Here is a 17,803-nt window from a genome sequence, read left to right as displayed (position 1 = left end):
ATTTATATTGAGTTGGGCCGAATTACCCACATAATATAAATAAAGATTTAAGTGAGGAATTGTTATTTTTCTTAAAGGAGAAAAAACCTTTCCCTCACCCTAGTCACGCCGCCCTCTCCTTTTCTCCCTCACCTCTCGGCGCCAACCTCAAGAAACCTAGGGTTTCCGTCCCAAGGGCAAGGGGAACACCTTCCGGCGATATCTCGGCTACGAGAACGTTCCTCCCCGCGAGAAGAGCACATGGACGTGAGGAAATCGACGGAGGAATCTTCTTCTCCGGAAATCTAGCGATTAGATTTGTAAGAAAATCTGAACAGGAGGTAAGAAACCCCTCACCTGCAGTATAAGTAGCTTTCGTATGAATTTTAAGCTTCAGTTTCGTAGTATGTAGACTTCCGGCACAAGGGATGCGAACTAGCGCATACCAAGTGTTCGAATAAATTGTTAGCACAGTTAAAATGCAACTTAGGCATTTTATTAGATTAGATAAATGCAATAGAAGTATTTTCACAGCTTATATAGTTTTGCTATAGCTCTTATAGGACTAGATGTCCAATGGGTGGGTGATAAGCTATGAATTGACACATTAATTTTGGGCTAATATTTGGTGTTCTTTATATATTTGCACATGTTTAATTCCAATTTTGATCATGTTTCCCCAAACAAGGTTTTTATGAGCTTTATGATATTTTTCCATCTTATGCATGATTTATTTCTCATTATGTGAATTTGGTCTTGTAGGGCACTAATGGGTTCATGATTCAAGTGAAGGCATGGTTCACTTAACCAAATGAAGCCCAAAACCCTAACTGACCCCAAATTGAGCTTGGATTCGAGTCAAACCCCAGCTGGACCAACCCCTAGGTATAAAAGGGAATTTTTGGCACGGTGAACAGTGAGCTCGCTACTGTTCATAGTGCCATTTCTCTTTCGACGGCGCGACGCAGCTCCCTCCCTTCTTCCAGAGCTTCGAACAAGCTTGTCCTCACCGACGTGGAGTTCCTCAACCTCCGACGATCAGATTCCGACCATCGGTTCTCATCAACGAGCTGATTTGGCGTGCGGCGAACTGTAGCGGCGAGCTGCGATTTTCAGCTCAGACCAGCGGCGTTCTTCTGGTCTGAGTTTCCATTCCTTCACGGGATCATTGGCGGTGGTCCTGCAGTGATTCTGAACCATTTCTGACAGCATTTCAACGTTCCCAGCTTTCTTCGTCAGCTCGCGACGCCATTTCCAGAAGACGCAGCAGAGAACCATTTCAGAACTGACCTTCCTGAAATTTTGTGAGCTAATGCAAGGAAATCTGAATCGTCTTGAAGCTTGAGAACACCAGATCGATTTCTGTTGGAGTGTTCTCTGCAGATTCCTTGTGTGACGGCAAGGAGAAGACAAGTTTGGTTTAAGATTTGGTGTAGGGATGTTTAGATTTTCTATAGTTATTTCTCTGTTTAGATTTTCTTATTCCTGCAGATTTGTTTCTGAATCTGATAGTTTATAGTCTGGATTTAGTTGTAATTTCATTTTCTACATGAATCTGATATGCTTAGTTCTATTTTTGTGTGCTGTTTAGTTCTGTTCGTGCAGCAGAATTGCTGCAGTTCTATTTTCTTTGCCTGAAATTAGCATTTCTGTTTTAATCGTTCATCCATTGATATTTTAGTTGGAGTTAAGGAGTAGAGAATTTGTAGTGAGATGAATTAGATGTGAAGTTTAGCTTTTGCATGTTTTGGTTCTGTAGTTAGGACAACTTGAATTCTGCAACTTGTTTTCGTGTTCTGTTTAGTACAATAGGTTCTGCTGTGTTTTGTTTAAGCTATTCATTAGTTTATAAGTAAGTTGCATTTTGATTCTACATTAGGTAAATTAGGTTAGCTAAGCAGATTTAGTTTCTCTTTAATTGCTGGTAGTTTGAGATTAGTGATCTAGTTTAATCAAGATGAATCTGGAATGTGCAGGTTTTAATAATCACAGCAGGTTGAGTTTTATTTAGCATAAGCTTACTTCTGCAGATTTGCATCTTTGCAGTTTTATAGATTAGTGCAGCAATAGTTGAAGTTTTGTTTCTTTTAGTTCTTAGAATTAATTCTGCAGTAGGGTAATTTAAGTTCTTGAATTCATTTCTAGTTCTATGATTTTATTTTGAATACCAAATCCCCATTTTATAACTAGAAAACCCAAAAAGGGTGTTCTTAATCCAAAACAAGCACGTTCTAGCATAATCCTTGAAAATTCGACTCGGGCCTTATACTAAAACATTTCTTGTGTAGTTGTGGGTTTTCGATCATAATATTAATTTGAGAGTTTATTTGTGACATCTATTTAGAGAGCTCATCAAATTTTGGCGGCGTTGCCGGGGAACTTTTAAACTTTGCTAGATTTGTTTGTTTGTTTTGGATTGTGAATAATTTTCTCAGCTTTAGTTTGCTGATTTTTCTGATTTTATTGAATATCTACTAAATTTTGATTGTTTATTAGCTTGCATGACTAGGTCTTCCTTTGCAACATTGCTTGAACTTAACCCGGAGATTGAGAGAACCTTTTGGGCTTTAAGGAGACAAGCTAGGTCAGCAGCAACTTGTGAGAGCAGAATTTCAGAGATGGATAATCAGATAACAGAAGGGGATCGAACTATGAAAGAACTTGCAGCACCAGATGTGGCTTATAAGTACTCATGTATTACTTATCCAGACTTGGCAGGAGATTTTGAACTTAGATCAGGACTTATTCATCTGCTTCCCAAATTTCAAGGGTTATCAGGAGAGGATCCCAACTGCCATCTACATGAATTCCATGTGGTTTGTTCTACCATGAAACCACAGGGGGTTTCAGAAGAAGACATTAAGTTGAGGGCCTTTCCATTCTCTTTGACAAGAGCAGCAAAGGACTGGTTATATTGCCTTCCAGCTGGATACATTACTAGTTGGATTGATATGAAGAAAGCATTTTTGGAGAAATTTTTCCCAGCTTCTAGGACTGCAACTATCAGGAAGAGCATTTGTGGTATTCAGCAAGTAGTGGGAGAGACTCTTTATGATTATTGGGAGAGATTCAAGAAGCTGTGTTCGAGTTGTCCATAACATCAGATTAGTGATCAGCTTCTTGTTCAATATTTCTATGAGGGTCTACTTCCTATGGATAGGAGCATGATAGATGCAGCAGCTGGAGGAGCCTTGGTGAATAAGACTCCAAATCAAGCAAGAGAGTTAATTTCAAATATGGCAGAAAATTCACAGCAATTTGGGAGTAGAGCTCTTGGGACTAGAGTGGTTAATGAAACTCATTTGGTTTCAAATGAGCAACAAGAAATCAGAAATAATTTGCAAGAATTGACCTCTCTAGTGAAGCAAATGGCGTTGCAAAATTCGAGTCATGTTTCAAATTTTCCTTTATCAATGATGAAGTTGTGTGGAATTTGTTCAAGCCAAGATCATTCTTCGGATCATTGCCCTAATTTATATCAAGATGAATCTGTTGCAGCCATTTCAAGAACTCAATCTCAGCAACACAAGTATGATCCCAACTCTTCAACTTATAATCCGGGATGGAGGGATCATCCTAATTTGAGGTATGGGAACACATTTTATCAGCAGCCAACACAAAATCAGATTGGTCAGCTATCATTTCAGCATCAGCAGAATCAACATTATTTCCAGAACCATCCAGCAGTTCATTCTCAGCAAAATCAGCACTTCCAGCAACCACAATTTCAGCAAAACTTCAACCAAAATCAGCAATTTCAACCATTCCAGAATTTTCAGCATTCGAATGTTGCATTTCAGCCACAATTTCAGAATGCACAGAATTAGCAAAACCATTTCCAGCAAATTCAGCAACCTGTGCAGAATTTCCAGCAGCCAAGCAGTGCGAATCAGCATCAATGTCAGCTTGCACTTCCATCTTCTACAAGTCCTAGATCAATGCAACCTCAGCACAACTTTAGTAACTCGAAAATTGAAGATTTGATGCAGAAAATGATGCAACAGCAGCAACACCAGCAAAGAACTGATACAACGCTGCAAAACATTGAAAGACAGATTGGGCAACTTGCTAGCAACATCAATCAAATGCAAAATCAAGGATCTGGACAATTACCTTCACAACCCACTCCAAATCCTAAGGGAAATGTGAGTGCATTAACTCTGCGAAGTGGTAAACAAATTTCAGATCCAAAATAGAATTGTCCGGTAGAAACGCAGCAAAATTTTTCCAGACCATTTGCAGCTTCGAGTTCACAGAATTTTCCAGCAACTTCAGAGCAGCCAGATTCTGCACAGAATGGGATTACTGGATTTGATCAGCAACATTTCAATCAACCAGAAGTTTCAGATTCTGATCAAAATGATGGAGCAGATTTCGGATTGGAATTTACTCCACCAGCAGCTTCAAATTCAACTCCAAATTCAGCACAGAATCTGGAAAATTCTGGACAGAATCTGAACAGAAATCTAAACCAGCAAGGAGTTGAGCATTCTATTCCATTACCTTTCCCTCAAAGAAGTGTACGACCAAGGAAAGAGATGGAGGAAGAAAAGGCGAAAGAATATCAAGAATTGGTGAAATTGTTCAGCAAGGTTGAAGTGAACGTTCCTTTGCTTACCATGATTAAGCAAATTCCAAAATATGCCAAATTCCTCAAGGATCTTTGTGTGCACAAAAAGAAATTGAAGGGAAATGAATTGATAAGTATGGGAAAGAATGTTTCAGCATTACTTCAGCCAGTTCCTCAGAAGTGTGAAGATCCAGGAGTTTTCACCGTGCCTTGTGTGATAGGAGATTGTATCTTTGAGGATGCGATGTTAGATCTTGGAGCTTCTATTAATGTGATTCCTAAATCAGTTTTTCAGTCATTAAGAATTGGACCTTTGCAGCCTACAGGTGTAGTGATTCAGTTGGCCAATAGAAGTCAAGCACACCCAGCTGGAGTGATAGAAGATGTATTGGTAAAAGTGAGGGAGTTAATTTTTCCTGCAGATTTTTACATCTTAGACATGGAGGGTGATGTGCTTGCAAACAGGGCTCTGCTTATTCTTGGACGTCCATTCTTGAAGACTGCTAGAACGAAGATTGATGTGCATGCTGGAACTCTTTCTATGGAGATAGGAGACACAGTGGTTAGATTCAGCATTTTTGAGGCTATGAAGCATCCTAGAGAGGATCATTCTATACTTAGCTTGGATATTTCAGAGGAGCTGGATGGCATGGAGTTCTTGTCAGATATTGATTCAGACTTAGAGATTTCTGATTTTGGTACAGTGAATGAATTTGTTGCATTTTTGGAAGATGTTTTAGATGTGGAATCTGATGTCAATTCAAGTGAATGCGTAGGGGATTGCTTGGGAGAAGCATTACCCCTAGGATCGCTCAGAGAGGAAGAGGTATGTGTAGGGGATTGCTCAGCAGCATTACCCCTAGGATCACCTATTATGGAGCAGACACAAGAGGAGTTGAAACCATTGCCCCAACATCTGAAATATGCATATTTGGGAGAAAATCAGCAGCTACCTGTCATCATAGCTCAGAATTTGGAACCAGATCAGGAGGAGAGATTATTAGAGATTCTGAGACAGCATAGGAAGGCCATTGGATGGACTTTGGCGGACATTCCTAGGATCAATCCTTCCATTTGTATGCATAGGATCTATTTGGAGGAGGATGTGAAGCCAGTGAGACCGCCACAGAGACGACTAAACCCATTGATTTTGGATGTTGTAAAGAAGGAGGTGACTAGACTCTTACAGGCAGGCATTATTTATCCGATTTCTGACAGCAAATGGATCAGTCTCATCCATGTGGTTCCGAAGAAGTCAGGGGTGACAGTGGTAGCTAATGAAGAGAATGAACTGGTGCCCACGAGAGTGAAGAATTCCTGGAGAGTATGTGTGGACTATAGGAAGCTGAACCAAGCAAGCCGAAAGGATCATTATCCACTTCTTTTTATTGATCAGATGTTAGAGCGGCTGGCAGGTAAATCCCATTATTGTTTTCTTGACGGTTATACTGGTTATTTTCAGATTTGCATCGACCCAGAGGACCAGGAGAAGACTACCTTCACCTGCCTTTTCAGTACTTTCGCATATCGTAGGATGCCATTTGGTTTATGCAATGCTCCAGGGACTTTTCAGCGATGCATGGTGAGTATTTTTGGCGATTTATTAGAGCATTGCATGGAAGTTTTCATGGATGATTTTTCTGTTTATGGCTCATCTTTTGATGCATGTCTGGATAACTTGTCTAGAGTTTTGAGTAGATGTATCGACACAGATTTGGTTTTAAATTTTGAAAAGTGTCATTTTATGGTAGAGCATGGCATTGTTTTAGGTCATATAGTCTCTAGGAAGGGTATTGAAGTAGATCCTGCTAAAGTTAGTGCTATATCTTCTTTATCTTACCTCGCATGCGTGCCGGAGGTTCGAGCTTTTCTTGGTCATGCAGGATTCTACAGGAGATTTATTAGAGACTTCAGTAAGATTGCTCTACCATTGTCTCAGCTACTTCAGAAGGATGTTTTGTTTGACTTCGATCAGAGGTGCAGAGAGGCTTTTAACAGATTGAAGGAGGCTCTTATTTCAGCACCTATTATCAGACCCCCAGACTGGTCCTTACCTTTTGAGTTGATGTGTGATGCTTCAGATTATGCAGTGGGAGCTGTACTAGCACAAAGAGTGGATGGAGCACCACATGTTATTTGTTACGCTTCCAGAACTTTGGATTCAGCTCAAGCAAACTACACAACAACAGAAAAAGAGCTTCTTTCTATTGTTTTTGCTTTAGATAAATTCAGATCATATCTTCTTTGTTCTCATGTGATTATTTTTTCTGATCACGCAGCTTTGAGGTATCTCCTCAAGAAGCCTGATGCAAAGCCTAGATTAATCAGATAGATGCTTCTGCTTCAAGAATTCGACGTAGAGATACGTGATAGGAGCGGGAAGGAGAACTTGGTTGCAGATCACTTGAGCAGGATTGAAGGAGACTTAGACCATTCGGCCATTAATGATGATTTCAGGGATGAGCAGCTTCTACAGCTGCAGGGTGAGTCTCCATGGTATGCAGATCTAGTGAATTTCTTAGTTGCACATGTTTATCCCAAACAATTTTTGAAAGCTCAAAGAGATAAATTAAAAAGTGATTCAAAATTCTATGTTTGGGATGATCCTTATTTGTGGAAGTTTTGTAGTGATCAGATCATTAGGAGATGCATACCTGACTCTGAGTTTCAGTCTGTACTTACTTTTTGTCATTCTTTTGAGTGTGGAGGACATTTTGGACCACAAAGAACTGCTAGGAAAATATTAGAATGTGGTTTGTATTGGCCTACCCTTTTTTGTGATGCTTATGCTTTTTATCGATCATGTGATAGGTGTCAACGAACTGGGAACATAGGACTTAGAAATGAAATGCCTCAACAATTTATATTATTTTGTGAGATTTTTTATGTTTGGGGTATTGACTTTATGGGTCCATTTCCTGTCTCTTTTGGATTTGTATACATTTTATTGGCAGTTGATTATGTTTCCAAATGGGTGGAGGTCATTCCCACTCGGACTGATGACTCTTCTGTTGTTGTTAGTTTTGTCAGGTCTCACATATTTTGCAGGTTTGGAGTACCCAGGGCGATCATTAGTGATCAAGGGTCTCATTTTTGTAACAGACACATGAAGGCTTTGCTACATAAGTACGGGGTTACACATAAAGTTTCTACATCCTATCACCCGCAAACAAATGGTAAAGCAGAAGTGTCTAACAGGGAGGTGAAATCAATTCTTGAAAAGACTGTGAGACCGGATAGAAAAGATTGGAGCAAAAGACTTGAAGATGCACTTTGGGCATATAGGGCAGCTTTCAAAACCCCTATTGGAATGTCCCCTTACAGGATTGTGTATGGAAAAGCATGTCATTTTCCTGTGGAGATTGAACATAGGGCGTATTGGGCGGTTAAAGCATGCAACCTTGATAGTGACACGGTTGGAGAAGAAAGAAAGTTGCAACTGCAAGAACTTGAAGAGATTAGATTGGAAGCCATTGAGAACTCACGGATTTATAAAGAAAAGACCAAGAGATTTCATGACAAACAAATTAAGGTGAAATATTTCCAAATTGGTGACAAAGTACTTCTATATCGATCTCGTCTCAAATTGATTAAAGGTAAGTTGAGATCCAGATGGGAAGGACCTTATTGTGTTACTAATGTGTTCTTTTATGGAGTGGTTGAGATCCAGGATATGTCTACTGGCCGGGTTTTTAAAGTGAATGGACAAAGGCTTAAAAGGTTTCATGAAAAAGTGAAGGGCTTGATGGTGGAGGAAATGGAACATGTTGATGCTATCTACCCGACCTAGAGGGGAGTTTTACTTTATCTTTTGTTTCCTTGCAAATGAATAAATTTTAGATTTTAGTAGTTTTTCTTATATGTTAGGACAAGTTTCGGTTTCATTAGAATTTTCTTGCATCAATAAATTTTGAGTTACATTAGTAGTTTTTTATTTTTGCATAGTTATAGTTTTGAAATTTAGGTTTTATGATAGTTACCATTTCTTTGAGTTTGTTAGTCTTTGTTTTAGGAATAAATGGTACTTCCTTCTTTTGACATTTCCTTGTATCATTTTAAGGGATTTGAAAAGGGATGTTAAATTTGATTATCTTGTTTAAAGACTTTATTGCATGAATGAACTCTAGGATTGCAAGAGGTTGATACTAGTGATGGATTCTTGATTGATGAAATGGTATGATAACTTTTATTTACCTAGTGAGGTTTGAGCCTATTTGAGTGATGCACTTGTAGCTTATTTCACTCTGGAACTTGCTTTAAATCTATTTAATACCACTAGAACAATATTAAGTCATTTTCATGAAGGTTACTCCATTGTCACATTGCCCTCACCTATTTTTGCTATTTCTCTTGTCATAAATCATCATATCTTTATTCTTTTCTCATGTTTTATTTCTTTGGATGTGGTTATCTTGGATGATATGTGATGATTTTATTTTGGCCGGGACGGACAAAAGAGTAAGTGTGGGGGAGGTGTTTAGTTCGAATAGGTGCTGGAATTATGTGTTTGAGGAAGCAGTGAAGGATGATGATGGAATGACAGAAATGAATAAGTGCAGAATTCAAGCATGGCAGATTTTGAAGAGAAATGTGGAAATTTTGTGCCATTGCAAGGGCAGCAAGAGAAGAGGTTAAGTGTTATTGTTAGTGAATAGATTGGAATTTGGATGCATGGACAGTTTAAAGAACAGAATTTTGAAGTGCAGTGCTGAATTTGTATCAGTTTTGTATCAAAAACAAGAATGCAGGATTCAAAGTGAAGGAAGTTTATGGGGAATTTGAGAAGATGTTGAAACAAATGGTATGCAAAACAAGAAATGATAAAAGAAGGCAAGAACAGTTGGTACATTAAGAGTTTTCAGCAACTTCTAAGGATGTTGTTAGCTGAAATTAAATAAAAAAAAAAGCTATCCTTTGACGCAAATGACTATAAAGATCAGTGAATTGAGGAAGCTTGGAGTGCGAGCAGCAACATCAGTTGAGGATAGTAAATATTAAGCTGAAAAATTCAGAGAATTGTGAAGGGAATTGTGAAAATCTGTGAAGAAGGAAGTTGAGAGCTGTTGAAGTATCAAGAATTAAGCAATGGTCCCAAGGAGAAAAGAAGCTCAGATGAAGTGTTGAAACATGAAGTAACAAAAGGGATATTGGCATTAATAGCTTCTATTGAGATTCATTAATAACAAAACAAAGAGAAGGATACTTGAAGGGAGTATAGTGCAGAATTTTCAGCAAGTACAGTGTGTGCAGAAATGGCAGTTTTATGATTATTGGGAGATGAATTTGAACCATTGGGAGATGTTGAAACCTTGATAGATTGATACAAAGGGTAGCATTTGAAGATAAACTGAATTCAGCAATGCAAAATGCAGTTTTGCAGGAAATGGAAAATCAGAAGATGCAGTTTTGCAGTTTTGTGCCAATTTGGAATGAGAATTGTGATGAGCCAGGGTTGCTGAAAAATGGAAGGTCTTTGGATATGCATTGTAAAGGTTTTGAAGAGGCAAGATGAAGAAGTGTTGGAAATTCTTAAGGCTTAACAGGGGCAAGTTGGTACAAAATCAGCATTGAAGACAAACTGAAATCAGTATTGGCTGTGCAGAAATGAGTTCAAGGGTTACTGGAATATGGAAAAATCTGAAATCCAGCTGTTACTTAGTGGTGATGAATGGATAACTTTCTTCTCCAGGGTTTACAAGACTTTGGACAAGAAATCTAATACCTAACAGAGAACAAAGCTGGAGCTGGAAACTGAATCATAAGTGCAGCCTGAAATCTGGACTGTTACTGCAGTGAGAAAAAGTAAATCCAAGCTGAAATTTTTGTGTTATTGCAGGGAAAGAAAGTAAGCTTTACTGCCTGTCAAATGCAGAAGAGAGTGTTAATAGGAAAAAAAAAAGTGAACATCTGCAAAAGAATTGCATCCGGATCTGCTGAGTAAAGGCAAACCAGTTTTGTGCCAAAGACAATTTGTTGAATTGTGCCAAGTTTCCTTGCTATCCAGATCTGAAGTGAATGGAATTTGAGTTATCTTGATTCATTGCTAAATGTGACGTCTTCCAAGATTTACTAGCTGGGGAGAATTGGATGAAATGTATTGGAACGAAAAATAGCAAATTAAGGAACAGATTCATAATCTTGCTGTGTAGAAGTTAAAAAAAAAAAAAAACTTTATCAGAACTTAGACATTTCTGATCATAAATGTTGAACTCAGAGCATGTGATGAATCAAATCAAAGAAATTCATATTCAATTGGGAATTTGGAAGAATGTGCAGCTAAGAATTGGCAAAAACAGAGTTTAGTTTCTATTTTCAGAATCCGAAACTTGAGGATGAGAAACTATATAATCTGCACTAGAAATGAGTGGAGTCAAAGGTAGAGTGCAGGTTGGTGTGCTACAAAGCCAAATCAGTATAAAAAAAACAGTGGAAAGAAGAAATGCAGAAATTCATGTTTGGTCAAAATTGAACATCACATAGCATTCTAGTTCCATGTCTTCCACCTTGAGTTGAACTTTATCTTTTTATTTGCTCCATTAGTAGTAATTCTTTCATTTACATCTGATTTCGATCTCTTTCCCAATGGTGGTAAATTTTCATGATTATGCATCTTAATATCTGTGATGGAGGTTGAATTAGATGAAAAGCAAGCTTATGGTAGTGGATTTGCTATGAGTAGCTTGAGTGCCCTCCACCTTTGCAAGATTTGAGATTAATAGAGAGCCACCTCAAATTACCTTGGGAGAATTAGAAATGTTATCATTTTCATTTTATTCATGATGGATGAAACTTACTAAGTATCAAACCAAGGTGAAAATAGAGGTCGTGAATGTGTGAGTCTATGAAACTTGATACTTACTTGTAACTTCCTTTTACTTTCTTTTAGATATGATCAAGAATAGTTAGGAGAAGGAGGTACCATCTTAGTTAATATTTTAGTGGGCTCACTTGCACGAGGCGTGCAAGAATAAGTGTGGGGGATTTGATAAGCTATGAATTGACACATTAATTTTGGGCTAATATTTGGTGTTCTTTATATATTTGCACATGTTTAATTCCAATTTTGATCATGTTTCCCCAAACAAGGTTTTTATGAGCTTTATGATATTTTTCCATCTTATGCATGATTTATTTCTCATTATGTGAATTTGGTCTTGTAGGGCACTAATGAGTTCATGATTCAAGTGAAGGCATGGTTCACTTAACCAAATGAAGCCCAAAACCCTAACTGACCCCAAATTGAGCTTGGATTCGAGTCAAACCCCAGCTGGACCAAACCCTAGGTATAAAAGGGAATTTTTGGCACGGTGAACAGTGAGCTCGCTACTGTTCATCGTGCCATTTCTCTTTCGACGGCGCGACGCAGCTCCCTCCCTTCTTCCAGAGCTTCGAACAAGCTTGTCCTCACCGACGTGGAGTTCCTCAACCTCCGACGATCAGATTCCGACCATCGGTTCTCATCAACGAGCTGATTTGGCGTGCGGCGAACTGTAGCGGCGAGCTGCGATTTTCAGCTCAGACCAGCGGCGTTCTTCTGGTCTGAGTTTCCATTCCTTCACGGGATCATTGGCGGTGGTCCTCCAGTGATTCTGAACCATTTCCGACAGCATTTCAACGTTCCCAGCTTTCTTCGTCAGCTCGCGACGCCATTTCCAGAAAACGCAGCAGAGAACCATTTCAGAACTGACCTTCCTGAAATTTTGTGAGCTAATGCAAGGAAATCTGAATCGTCTTGAAGCTTGAGAACACCAGATCGATTTCTGTTGGAGTGTTCTCTGCAGATTCCTTGTGTGACGGCAAGGAGAAGACAAGTTTGGTTTAAGATTTGGTGTAGGGATGTTTAGATTTTCTATAGTTATTTCTCTGTTTAGATTTTCTTATTCCTGCAGATTTGTTTCTGAATCTGATAGTTTATAGTCTGGATTTAGTTGTAATTTCATTTTCTACATGAATCTGATATGCTTAGTTCTATTTTTGTGTGCTGTTTAGTTCTGTTCGTGCAGCAGAATTGCTGCAGTTCTATTTTCTTTGCCTGAAATTAGCATTTCTGTTTTAATCGTTCATCCATTGATATTTTAGTTGGAGTTAAGGAGTAGAGAATTTGTAGTGAGATGAATTAGATGTGAAGTTTAGCTTTTGCATGTTTTGGTTCTGTAGTTAGGACAACTTGAATTCTGCAACTTGTTTTCGTGTTCTGTTTAGTACAATAGGTTCTGCTGTGTTTTGTTTAAGCTATTCATTAGTTTATAAGTAAGTTGCATTTTGATTCTACATTAGGTAAATTAGGTTAGCTAAGCAGATTTAGTTTCTCTTTAATTGCTGGTAGTTTGAGATTAGTGATCTAGTTTAATCAAGATGAATCTAGAATGTGCAGGTTTTAATAATCACAGCAGGTTGAGTTTTATTTAGCATAAGCTTACTTCTGCAGATTTGCATCTTTGCAGTTTTATAGATTTGTGCAGCAATAGTTGAAGTTTTGTTTCTTTTAGTTCTTAGAATTAATTCTGCAGTAGGGTAATTTAAGTTCTTGAATTCATTTCTAGTTCTATGATTTTATTTTGAATACCAAATCCCCATTTTATAACTAGAAAACCCAAAAAGTGTGTTCTTAATCCAAAACAAGCACGTTCTAGCATAATCCTCGAAAATTCGACTCGGGCCTTATACTAAAACATTTCTTGTGTAGTTGTGGGTTTTCGATCATAATATTAATTTGGGAGTTTATTTGTGACATCTATTTAGAGAGCTCATCAGTGAGCTCCCACAGTCGCCTCTAGGTTCAGACAACCTAGCTCTAGGTTCAGATAATCTAGAAAGAGCAAGACAATCAATAATTAGCTATGTTCAGTATTTACTTTTTCAGTGGCACTGTACTGGATTAGATATCCATTGGGTTGGACTCCCATAGTCGTCCCTAGGTTCAGCTAACCTAGTAACCCTACTAAATTCGGGACTTGTAAACCCGGGTCTAGTTGGGGATGCGCGCACAGCAAAGTACAGTTGTCGGGCCCAAACAGCAGCTTGATTATTATTTTAATCTACTTATGAATATAGTTTTCAAACATCACAAATTAGTCATGTGAGTTAAGTCAGCTTTAGCATCAGATTAGTATTAGCTTAGCTCAGTTTTATATCAGTTTAATTTTCTGTTGATACAACATGATAGTTTATGATTAGTTCTATTGCTATGATCAGTTTTATTTCTATGTGTTGTATGCCAAGCCATGTTTAGCATATTCAGTATGTTCTTTTCAAATAGCATGTTTTCAAAGCATGATTTGCATCGATTGCATGTTTTAGTGAGGTAGATGGTTTCTTACTAAGCGAAAGCTTACAGATACTTTCTTTTCCTTATACTGCAGATAAAGGTAAAGGAAAGATGGACTAGCGGAGGCTGGAGGTCAATGCAACGATGAAGATGTGTGTGGATGGAACTTGGAATAGAGATCTTAGGGAATTCCAGCAAGCTTGTTTAAGCATTAGAACATTTTAGCATTTTATTGTTTTGCACCTTAGTATATTAATTGCTATGAATTAGCTGGTCATGCACCCTATCATGCTTAAAATACTATTTGTGTGATGTTAGAATGTTTTACATTTAGTTTAAGATTGACATGGGAAGTTTTGGCACGAACAAGTGCTGAAATCAGACTTCTGGTACGAAATCAGAAACCCCAATCGATCGGCTGATCGATTGGAGGCTTCTCAATCGATCAGCCGATCGATTGAGAAGTTCGTACCGTGAACAGTAGGCCTCTGGATCGATCAGCCGATCGATCCAGCAAATTCTGTCGCGAACAGAAGGCTCTGGGATCGATCACTGGATCGATTGGCCAGTCTGGATCGATCAGCCGATCGATCCAGAATATTGCCCGAGCACAGTAGCGTGCTGGATCGATCCAACCTAAGCCCCACATACAGTAGCCACCTGGATCGATCCACGGATCGATCCGGCCATTCCAATCGATCCGTGGATCGATTGGGAGGCCTGATATCAGTGAGAAACCCTTAATTAAGTTCCTTGACCATTAGGGAATGTAATATATGTCATGAATAGTTTAGATCACACCCCTTAGCACATGTAGAACCAAGAAATGATAATAGTTAGCAAAATTTTAATTAGTACAGCTTCCGCACTTAGATTTAATGATGATCAGGGAATAGTTAGCACAGCATAATGTAACGATTGGCCTCACAGCCTAGTCAGTAGAAGGCGGGTCGTTACAGATTAAGTAGTCGAGACATATGGGATCATTCCAATTACACAATGGTTCAGTCAGTCAAACTCTCACTTTCTTCAATTAGACTTGAAGGGGAGAATTGTGATCCGAGGAATGATCAATAGGCACCATGTGGATAAGAAAAGATTGATGAAAACTGCTAAGATGGTTCCAACAGAGAAAAGTCTAGGGCCTCCAGGCTCCTTAGCCTCTTGGTCTCTCAAACTTCCCGACTCCTTAGCCTCCTAGTCTCTCTGGCCTCTCAACTTCTTAGCCTCCCGGCTTCTAACTCTAGGGCCTCCCGACTCCTTGGCCTCTATCTCTTGGCCTCTCGGACCTCCCAGCTTCTAGTCTCTCGGGTCTCCCAGCTCTTTAGCCTCCAGGCTCTCGACTCTCGGGCCTCCTGCCTCCTTAGCCTTCCAGTTCTCTCAACTCTTGGGTCTACCTCCTTGTCTTCCCAACCTCTTGGCGACATAGGATGCATGGCCATTTTAGGGAAAAAATCATTACATAAAGCTCAGATTATTTTAAGAAAAGGATAATCATCACATAAATCTCAGATTATTTTCGGAATAAAAATAGCAATGTGAACAAATCTCACTTTATTTAAGGAATTAAATAATGGCAATATGGAAAAAGGAATAGAAGGAAAGAATCTATGGTCTCCTTATAAAAGATAATAATTTCTGGTATCTAGGTACATACGCACACCTACGTACATCAAAACCCTAATACTCATATTCTCCATGTTGGATCGAGAAGCACTAGAGGGGGGTGAATAGCGCTCGCGGCTATTTTTTTCGTTTCGGAATCGTAAAAGCAGTCGAGTAAATAAATGCAGCGGAATAAAAGCAAACACACAAACACAAGGGATTTACTTCGTTCGGAGCCTGTAGCGACTCCTACTCGAAGGCCCGCGATCCTTGATCGCTTTCCGTGGGCAACAACTATAAGCACGAAATTATTACAAGCTAAATACAATGTAAAACAGTAATTAAAAATACCAACGACACTTAGGAAATATCATATTTGAAGCTCCGGGTCGTCGGGAAGTATTCGCAGCACTTCTGGGTCGTCTCGTTGACAGCACGTTAAAGAAAGGTTGCTTAGAGGAAGTTGTTAAGAGCTATTGGTCGAGACCCTCTTATAAAGGGAGTTCAAGGCGCCTCCATCAAGCTCCAAGGAGCCTTGAATCCCTAAGTTTTATCCCGGAAATGACTCTGCGATGAAGCTTTGACCACTGCATTTTATCCATCTCAAGGCGCCTTCATCACTGTCCAAGGCGCCTTAAACCACCTGTTCAAGGGGCCTTGAGCTTCCTTCAAGGCGCCTCCATCCCTTCTGGACAGCTGGTTTCGGCTCGCACCCGAGGCGCCTCCAAGCTCCCTGGAGGCACCTCGGTACTGTTCATCCGAGGCTATTCTTTGCACTTTGGTCCCTGCAAGATACATTAATCCCAAACCCTGCAACACAAAGTTAGCACATAAAATATAATAAATCATCGGACTATCTGAGTCTGACTTCGGGTTTCCAACCGAAAACCCTAGGTCGACCCGACGCCTACTGTTCCCTCTGCGGGGAACACGTCCTCACCTACTCCACTCAGGAGATTTACCTGTTGCCAGTACGATCCTCCAGATCGACTGGACTTTTGCTCGGTGCTCGATGCTTCTGGACTCTCTGTTGGACGCCCACTTCCCGGCTGGTCCAGTCTTTCACCTGGTTCGCGACACCAGGACTTTCCACCTAGGGTTACCCCCCCCCCCCAGGACTTTTGCCTGAAGCACTCGACCCACCAAGACTTTGCGCATAGGGTTACCACCCCATATGACCTAGGGTTACCACCTCCTAGGGTTTTCACCTTGCCTAACCACAGTTAGGGCTTTTGCCTAAGTACACTTAGGACTTTCCTGCAATCTCATTCAGACCGTTAGATCACCGACCACCTTAACTTTGAATCTTTTGCCATTATCAAAACTCAGGTTCAATCATCGGATGCTTCCCGCACCAACAATCTCTCCCTTTTTGATTATGGCAACCGAAATTCAAAGTTAAGTAAAACAAATGCATAAGATACTTAAAAAGTGTAAGTGAGCAAGCTTAAGTACATAAGTTCAAATACAAGCATAACTTAAGCTAACACTTAAACTTTGTGAAGCTCCCACTTAATACAGGGCTTTCTTTTTGAATTAGACTTTCTTTTACTTTTGAATTCCCTACTCTCCCCCTTTGTCATTTATCAAAAATAAGCCAGTTTTAAACAATTTTCAAATTTTCTTTTTGAAAAACAGATTAGGCTTTGAAAAACGGGATAAGTGCTAAGTTGACTTCGAGAAAAAAAATTCACCTAAAATTTTGAAAGCAATGAGTTAAAATTTTGCAAAACTATAATTTTTAATATTTTTAGCGAAGTAAAGAATGAATCTGAAAGGTAACTTAGGAAAATATCTTAGCAAGAATTTATAAAGTTAGGTTTCAAGGTTGGCTAAGTTTGAAAAAGTTTAAAAGTTGCTATATGAATCACTTAGCTAAGCTTTTTGCAAACATTGAATTTTGAAAATATAGCTTAAGTGAAAAGATACTTAGCTTAATTTGAATAAAATAATACTTATTTTTGAAAAATTAGGAGTAAGAACTTGTTAATATTTTAGGATGAAGAGAGAGAGTAGCTAAAAATTTAATTTAGGTTATTTATTCAGTTGGTCCTTAAGTCCAAGCATGAGTCAAGTTAAATAGCAATCAAATTATCTAATTGGTTTTGATCAGGTATCAGAGCCCTAAAGTACAAGCATGCTTAATCTTAATATTTTCATTTCCTTCACCAACTGTCTAACCTTTAGATACTTGCTGATTGCCTAGAAGGCAGCAGCTTTCACTTGGTTAGTCAAGTTAAGTCATTTAGTCCAGTTAGAGTTGACTAAGGCTGGAAGACTTGACTTGATTACTGTTAATAAAGTATTTAATGTCCAGACTCATATTGATGCATAGAAATAAGCATTCTTGAGTCCAGGCTGTACCCTATGCATCTCACACC

The 17,803-nt window shown here is 39.0% G+C and overlaps 1 pseudogene; it reads left to right on the top strand.

Annotated features, from left to right (window-relative positions):
- The first annotated feature begins 570 nt into the window (after nt 1–570).
- LOC122048332 lies at nt 571–12,524 on the top strand (annotated as a pseudogene).
- The last annotated feature ends 5,279 nt before the right edge of the window (nt 12,525–17,803 follow it).

Source organism: Zingiber officinale, chromosome 2B (genome assembly GCF_018446385.1).
Source record: "Zingiber officinale cultivar Zhangliang chromosome 2B, Zo_v1.1, whole genome shotgun sequence".
NCBI lineage: Eukaryota > Viridiplantae > Streptophyta > Magnoliopsida > Zingiberales > Zingiberaceae > Zingiber > Zingiber officinale.
The sequence above is the reverse complement of the archived record's forward strand: the minus strand, read 5'-3'. Positions and strand labels throughout refer to the sequence as shown.